Here is an 8,938-nt window from a genome sequence, read left to right on the forward strand (position 1 = left end):
ATATAAATGAAAGGTCAAGTTGAGATTTGTAATGTGAGTATGAGTATGAAAGTGTATTGATTGATTGAGAAGGAAAGTGTGTGAGAAAACTTGGAGGATGGTCAGATATCTTTGTGGAATAGCAAAGTAATATTCAATCAGGAAGGATCAAGTATGAAACAGAACAGAGATCTATAATCAACAATTCAGTTGCATCTCAATCAAGTCATTTCATTGTTACTTTCTTACCATTATAGCAGTGATCCAAAATTTCTTAACAGAGTTGATTTAAAAGCTAGTTGTAAATCCTCTAACAAGGTGATAGTTTCATTGAATTGTTTTAAAGACCTCTTTCAAGGTGACTCCTAATAGGGTAATCAAACCGTCTAACAAGGTTACACCTAATAGTGTGTTTTGTAACCTTTAACCAAGTTGGCACCTAATAGGGCTCACTTTAGAAGAGTGAAAAATAGTAACTAGTTACATTGCTGGTTTTTCTCATATTGGGTTTCCACATTAAATCTTGGTGTCTCATGTATTCATGTTATTTCTTTTATGTTTGCAAGTTAATCACTGTGAATGTTTAAGATTAGTTAAGAGTAAATCACACTCTACTTTTACTGAGTTACAACATTTTTTGTATGTTTACTCAATAATAGCATCAATCAATTTTATTATTAACATCCAAGGGATTTGAAATATTTACTGGTAATTGATTCACCCCCCTCCTCAGTTACTTCTTCTATATTTCCAATATTTGGTATCAAAGCTTCTAGTGCTTGTAGGAAAAGTTTCAAGAACCTAAGCTAAAGATCAAGATGTTTTACAAGAGAGAAATTCCAAAGCTTAATAGAGAGAACTTTCCAACATGGCAAGGACTCATGAGATTTCATCTAGCTTCCATTGGTGAATCAAGATTGAAATACCTTGAAAAAAAATACACAACTCCAATTAATACATTATTTGTTGGAGACATTACTAAGAAAAGGAATCATAACATCATGATGATAGATATTGTGTCTACTCTTAGCTATGAGGAATTTGATGATATCAAGGACTACAAAACCACTTTTGAAATATGGAATAAGCTAAAGGACATCTATGATGGTGATGACAATGTGAGGAGAGCCAAAGAAGAAAGCCTTAGAGGAAAATTTGATCAGATGAGAATGAGAGAAGATGAAAATATTGCCAAATATGTGGAAAGAATCAAAGCTAGTGTTAGTGCAATTAAAGCTTTTGGACAAGATATCAAGGAAGAAACTATTTTAAGTAAAGTTCTCAAAACATTACCTCCAGTCTATGTAATTAGAGTATCTACTATTCAAGAAAGGAGGTGTGAAATAAATCATAAGATAGCTTTGGATACCTTAGTAGGAAGATTGGCAGCTTTTGAGCTAGATAACTTTAGCAATTATGTTCCAATTTCCAAGACTATTGAGTCTACATTTGAGGTTAAGCTTTCACTTAAGGATAAAGGAAAGAAAATAAAGGACATTCAGTCAAAAAGTGAAGAAGAATCGGAGGAAATTTTTGATAGAGATTGAAGTTGTTGAAGCTTTACTTGCAAGGAAATATTTTAGAGGCAGAGGAAAATACAAAGGTAAAGTTCTCCTAATCTATTTTTTATGTGAAGAAGTTGGTCATATTGCTGCCAGGTGCCCAAACAAAGAAATCAAGGATGAGAAGAAAAGTCACAAATGCAATGGCAAGAAGGCTTTCAAAAATCATAAATCATTCAAGGACAAAGGTAAGAAGACTTTTTTTATGGCTAAAGATTTTGATAATAGTGAAGATGAAATAGTTTACATTGTTGTAAAAGATGAATATGAACTTATCTCCCATGTGAGAAAAAATGATACATGGATCATAGATAGTGGATGTTCACATCATATGACTAGTGATATAAAAAAGTTTGAACACTTTGAAGACTATGATGGTGGTAGTGTAAGGTTTGGAAACAATGAACCTTGTTGTATAAAAGGGAAAGGTCAAATCTCATTAACCAAAGAACTTTTATGTAATAAAGCCCATTGGGTTAAAGGACTAAAACATAATCTATTGAGTGTGGCATAGTGAATTAACATTAGATTCAAGGTAGAATTCATGCATGGCAAGGAAAGAATGGTGGATGATAAAGACAAACTGATTGGATTGTGCAAACAAACAAAAGGTAACATATTTTATCTTGATCTTGGTGATTGCTCCTGTTTTATTGCTCAATTTGAAGAAAGTTGATTATGGCACAGAAGGTTATGTCATGTAAATTTTGATAACATGGTGAAAATAAGAAAATTCAAAAAAGTGAGAGGTATTCCTAGTTTGAAGAAACCAAATGTTGGTTTATGCAAGAATTGTTAGATCGGCAAAATAGAAAAGACTAGTTTTAAAAGAAAAATTTATCAATCTAGAGATATCTTGGAAATTGTGCATACTAATTTGTGTGGACCTATTGGAATAGAAAGATATAGTGGAGAAAAAAAAATTTCTTTTTTCTGATGACTATTCAAAAATGATGACTGTTATGTATCTTAGAGAAAAGTTAGAAGCATTTGAGAAATTCAAATGGTATCTAGCAAGAATAGAGAGAGAAACAAGGAAAAAAATGAAATTCTTAAGATTAGAAATAGATGATGAATTCATCTCAAATGAATTCAACAAATTTTACATTGAAAGAGGAATTAGAAGATAGGTATCAACCCCTAGAACTCCTGAGTAGAATTGAATAGCTGAAAGGAGAAATAGATCCATCCTGGATTATGCAAGGACTTTGATGATTGAAAAGAATGTTTCTATAAAATACGTAAAGAAAGCCATCAACACTACAGTTCATACCTTAAACCAAGTATAGTTGAAGAAGGATTTATATAAAACTCCATATGAACTATGGTATGGCTATAAACCCAATGTAAGCTACTTGAAAGTATTTGGATGCAAATGTTATATCTTGAAAGAATCTAGAAAAGACTAATTTGATGTGAAAGGTGATGAAGGTATATTCTTAAGATATTCTTGTAGAAGTAAGGCATATAGATGTTTGAATTTTTCTACTCATAAAATCATAGAAACTACACATGTGAGAATTGATGAGTTTGCAAAAAGGACTGAAGAAGAAAGCAAGAAGGAACTAGAAGATTACAGGAGATTTATTTACATCTCCCAAGTCTTCTTCAGTCATCAAGTTGCAAGAAGTTCAAACCAAGTCATAGGGACCTAAGTCACATTCTGAAGCTACTAAGCCAATGGCTATTGAGTCTGAGCAAACAAAGCCAAAAATTGAAGTTCAAAATGAAGATAGTACAATTTATTGAAAAGAAAAAGAACCTATATTGGCTAAGTATGTTAGAAGGTATCATGCACTAGATCAGATTATTGGAGATAAATTAGAAGGTACTATGACAAGAAATAAGCTAAACGGTACATGTTTACTTGCTGATTTTGAACCTAGAAGTGTTAAAAATGCATTGGAAAATGAAAATTTGATTGAGGCCATTAATGAAGAAATTGAACAAATAGAGAAGAATAAAACCTACTCTTGTACCTAGGCCCAAAGACAAAAATGTGATTGGTACAAAATAGTTATTCAAGAATAAGTTGAATGAAGATGGTAAGGTGTCAAGAAACAAAGCTAGATTGGTATGTAAAAGCTACTCTCAAGAAGAAGGCATTAATTATGGTAAAACTTTTGTTCCTATTGCAAGATTGGAAGGTTTCAAGACCTTATTTGCATATGCAACACATGATGTTAAATCTACATTTCTCAATGCTATTCTTGATGAAGAAGTCTACATTGAACAACCAGAAGGTTTTTTTGATCCAGACAAAAGGGACATGGTTTAAAAATTAGACAAAGCATTGAATGGTTTGAAACAAGCTCCTAAAGCATGGTATGAGATGTTGCACAACTACCTTATACAACTTGGTTTTTGGAGAATTAATGATAACAATAGTTTGTACATCAAGGAAGGACCAGATAACAAGACTGTATTGGTAGACATATTTGTGGATGATACTTTATTTAGAAGGAATGATGATCTATGCAAAGAATTTTTAAAACAAATGAGCAAAGAATTTGAAATGTCCATGTTTGGTGAGATTAAGTTCTTTTTTGGACTTCAGATATATAGTAGAGCAGGAATGGTATCTACATCACTCAGTCTAAGTATATCAAGGAGATACTCAAGAAATTTGGTATGGAAGATTCAAAACTAGTTGGAACCCCCATGTGTATTGTATTAAGACTCACCAAAGATGATGATTCAAAAGAGGTAGATCAGACTTTATATAGATCAATGATTGGAAAATTATGGTATGTAGCTCAAACAAGGCTTGATATTGCTTTAGCAGTTGGTATAGTGGCAAGATTCTTGGAAAACCAAGAGAAAACCATATGATGGCAATCAAAAGAATCTTGAGATATTTGAATGGTACTAAAGACTATGGCTTATAGTATAAACTTGGAGGAAATCTGGAACTAAAAGTATTTACTGATGTTGATTGGGCAGGAAATATTGATGATAGAAAGAGTATAGGTGGTGGAGCATTCTTTCTTTGTAAAAGGTTGGTATCTTAAACAAGCAAGAAGAAAAATTGCACATTCCATTCACAGTAGAAGCAGAATATGTTGCAGTAGTAGTGAATTGCTCTAATATTGTTTGGTTTAAATAGTTGTTGGAAGGCATGAAGGTTGAGATCAAAGAAACCAATGATGCACAATTAACATATCAAAGAAACCAATGATGCATTCCGAAACCAAAAATATTGTTATAAAATATCATTTTGTCAAAGAATTAGTGTAGGACAAAGAAATTAAATTGGAATATGTCCATACAAAAGAATAGATTGCAACCATATTTACCAAGCCATTACCTAAGGATGCATTCTTGTATCTAAGAGGTAAGCTAGGGGTCATTCCCCTATCTAAAGCTCACTAAAAAAGGTTTTAGTGATGCATCAACAAGGACATAGTTGAAGAACTATTAGTTGATGTAGCATAGTCAAGAGAATATTGCATATGAATCAATAATCAAGGTATGTTTATAATTATTTGGTATGTGTTGTCTTTGGCATATGTTGTCAAAGAGGGAGAGTTTACTGTCATATCTTTTTTAAATTTTTTTTGAGAAGAAGCTATGTAATTCCTTCATAGAGGGAGATTGCTACATAAGAGAAGCCTGTGGTATACAAATCTAAGAGGTAGAAACTTTCTATCAGAAAAAGTATTGTTTTCAAATTTCATTGTGCTATGAAATGTTGTGTTGCCATCAATGCCAAAGATGGAGATTGTTGGATACAATTGTCTAATTGTGTGTTGTCTTTGATGTTACACAAATGTCATATCAGTTGTCAGTTAGTACTTAGCAAGATTACTTGGTCAGCAAGATAGTTTTTCTTGTCTACTGGGAATTCCTAGAGATTACTCTGTGAAGAAAGTGTCTACTAAGCTCACTTAGGCATTGAAGGAAATTATGGTAGAAAGTAGTGTTAACTGAGTTCTCATGGTTAATGAAGGAAATTTGGCTAGAGTCAATGTTCACTAGGTTCACTTGGTTGCCAAAGGATTTTGCAAGTTTGCAGTGTTAACAAAACTTTTGTTGGTTAACATAGGAAATCATTTCAAAACTAGTGTTTATTGAGCTAGTTCAGCTATCAAAGAATTTTGTTGATTTGGGGTATGAAGTTTAATTATTTCAAGTATTTATTCTAGTCAACTATGGTAATGATTATTGGTCATTGTAATTTGTATTGAGCCAACTTGATAATCTAGATGATATAAATGAAAGATCAAGTTGAGATTCTAATGTGAGTGTGAATATGTAGGTTTATTGATTGATTGAGAAGGAAAGTGTGTGAGTGAACTTGGAGGATGGCCAGATATCCTTGTGGAACAACAAAGTAACATTCAATGAAGAAGGATCTAGTATCAAGTAGAACAGAGATATGTAGTCAGCAATTCAGTTGCATCTCAATTAGGCCATTTCATTGTTACTTTCTTACCATTGTAGCAGTGATTCAAAATATTTTAACAGAGTTGGTTTAACAACTAGTTGTAAATCCTCTAACAAGGTGATAGTTCCATTGAATTGTTTTAAAATATCTTGCAAGGCCACTCATAACAGGGTGATTAAATCCTCTAACAAGTCATACCTAACAGTGTGTTTTGTAACCTTTAACTACGTTGGCTCCTAATAGGGCTCACTTCAAAAGAGTGAAAATTAATAACTAGTTACATTGGTAGCTTTTCCCATATTGGGTTTCCACATTAAATCTTGGTGTGTCATGTTTTCATGTTATTTCTTTTATGCTTGCAAGTTAATCACTATGAATGTTTAAGATCGGTTAAGAATAAATCAAACTCTACTTTTACCGAGTTACAACATTTTCTATGTGTTTATCAAATAATAGTAGCAATTAGTTTTATTGTTAACATCCAAGGGATCTAAAATATTTAGTGGTAACTAATTCACCTCGCCTCTTAGTTACTTCTTCTATATTTCCAATAGACAAGCTCCACAACTCTTTAAAAACATCTAAACATCCTTATACATTTGAGGCCAATAATATGTATCCTTCAATAAACTTAATGTTTTATCAATTCCAAAATGTCCAACCAATCTACCACTATGCTTTTCTTTAATCAAATTCAACCTCATAGAACTCTAAGGAATACACAACTAAATTTCCTTAAACAACATACCTTCTTGAATAAAATATTCATCAAACTTACTTGCTTATTCCTTTAGTCCAGGTGCTCTATACTCTCTCCACATCTCATAGAAGTTAGGATCAGTATCATACAACTCCATCTCATTGAAACCATGAACTTCAACCTTCATCTTAGTTAGCAAAGAATGTCTTCCACTTAATGCATCAGAAACTAGGTTAGTGACTCCACTCTTATATTTAATAACAAATGTGAAACTCTAAAACTATTCAACACACTTCATATGTTTCTAATTCAAGTTATGTTGACTTCCCAAGTACTATAAGGCTTTCTAATTAGTAGACAACACAAACTCTTTAGGAATGAAATAATGTCTCCACTTCTTCAATGCTTTAACAATAGCATAAAACTCTTGATCATACACAAAATACTTCCTTTTAGCATTATTCAACTTCTCACTAAAGAAATAAATAGGTTTACCTTCTCGACTTAATACAACTTCTATTGCACTACCACTTGTATCACATTCAACTTTAAATACCTTATTGAAATTAGGAAAACCCAATACAACAAACTCAACAACCTTTTGTTTCAAATTCTCAAAAATTTCATCAGCTCCATGAGTCCACTTGAACTCCATTTTATCTCCTCTCAATTTCTTAGTCATAACATTACAAACAGAACTAAAATTCCTTTTAAACTTCCTATAAAAACTAGCCAAACCATGAAATGATCTTACCTCACCCACATTCTTAGGTGTAGGACATTCCAAAATTTCTTTAACCTTCTCAGGGTCCATCTTCAAACCATCAACTAAAATCACAAATCCCAAATACACAATCTTTTCTTGCATAAAAGAACACTCTTTAGATTAATCATCAACTTTTCTTCTTCAAATCTCTGAAATAGTTGTCAAACATACACAAGATGTTCTTCCTTAGTCTTACTTAATATCAAAATATCATCCAAATAAAAAATTAGAAACTTACTCAAAAATCTCTTAAGAACCTCATTCATCAATATCATGAAAGTACTAGGTGCATTAGTCAAACCAAAAGGTATAACCAACTACAAACTATACATACAAACCATATTTTAGCATAAAATCAGTCTTCCATTCATCACCTTTTTTGAATTTGATTAGAGGATAGCCACTCTTCAAATTAATCTTGGTAGAATACTCTGCTCCACTCAAAAAATCCATTATGTCATCCATCCTTGGCATAGGAAACCTATATTTCACTATTATCTTGTTAATAGCTCTGGAATCAATACATGTTATCCATTCTCCATTATTCTTAGGTTGTAATAAATTAGGCACATCACATGGAATCAAAATTTCTCTAATCAAACCTTTCTACAACAAATCATGCACTTGTATGTTAAGTTCTTCATTTTTAGTAGGTGTCAATCCACATGGTGCATTTTTTGGAAAACTAGCTCCAAGAATCAGATCCATGTAATGACATATAATTCTCATTAGAGGTAATCCATTAGGTATATCTTCTAAAAATATATCCTTATACTCTTTTAGCAATTTTTTAATTTCCACTGGCACTTGGTCAATACCACCAAGTTTTTCTATCACTTGGTTACCACTAGCTTTTGTCACTTGATCACTACTGACTCACACTTAATTACTACTATTTTTTGATGCTCAGCAACTACCAACACAACTCTATCACCTAGGGATTATTGAAAAATAGATTTTTTTCTTGTTTATTTCCTTTTCAAGTAGCTTTCCATTTACCATGCAAATTCTCATAGTAGTACAATTAACCTCATCTGGACTTTCAATCAAAGGTAGCAATATTTGCTTTTTACCACTCACTCATAGAATATATTGATTCAATCTTCCATCATGTATAGCATATCTATCATATTTATAAGGTCTACCCATTAGAATATAACAATAATCCATAGGCATAATATCACATAGAACTTCATCAAAATAATGTCCAATCTTGGAGTTCACAATGCATTGTTCACTTACCAATATCTTATGCTCCAACCTCTACAACTCCAACTTTGTAAACAACTCTTCTAATACAAAATTTGTAGAACTTCCACTATCAATTATCACCTTGACACATTTTTTAGCCATCTTATATCTAGTCTTAAAAAGACATCTCCTTAGGATTGGTTCTTCATCACTTCCCTTATTAGATAAGGTTCTCTTGACATTCAGATTTTCTCTTGCCTCAAGTCCACTTTGTGAACCCTTCATATCTCCTTCAATTACAACATTCTTTTTTACCTTTCCCACTTTTAGAGGATCTACACTCAAAGGATATA

Source organism: Cupressus sempervirens, chromosome 9, assembly GCF_028749045.1.
Source record: "Cupressus sempervirens isolate cs-2001-9-10 chromosome 9, ASM2874904v1, whole genome shotgun sequence".
Lineage (NCBI taxonomy): Eukaryota > Viridiplantae > Streptophyta > Pinopsida > Cupressales > Cupressaceae > Cupressus > Cupressus sempervirens.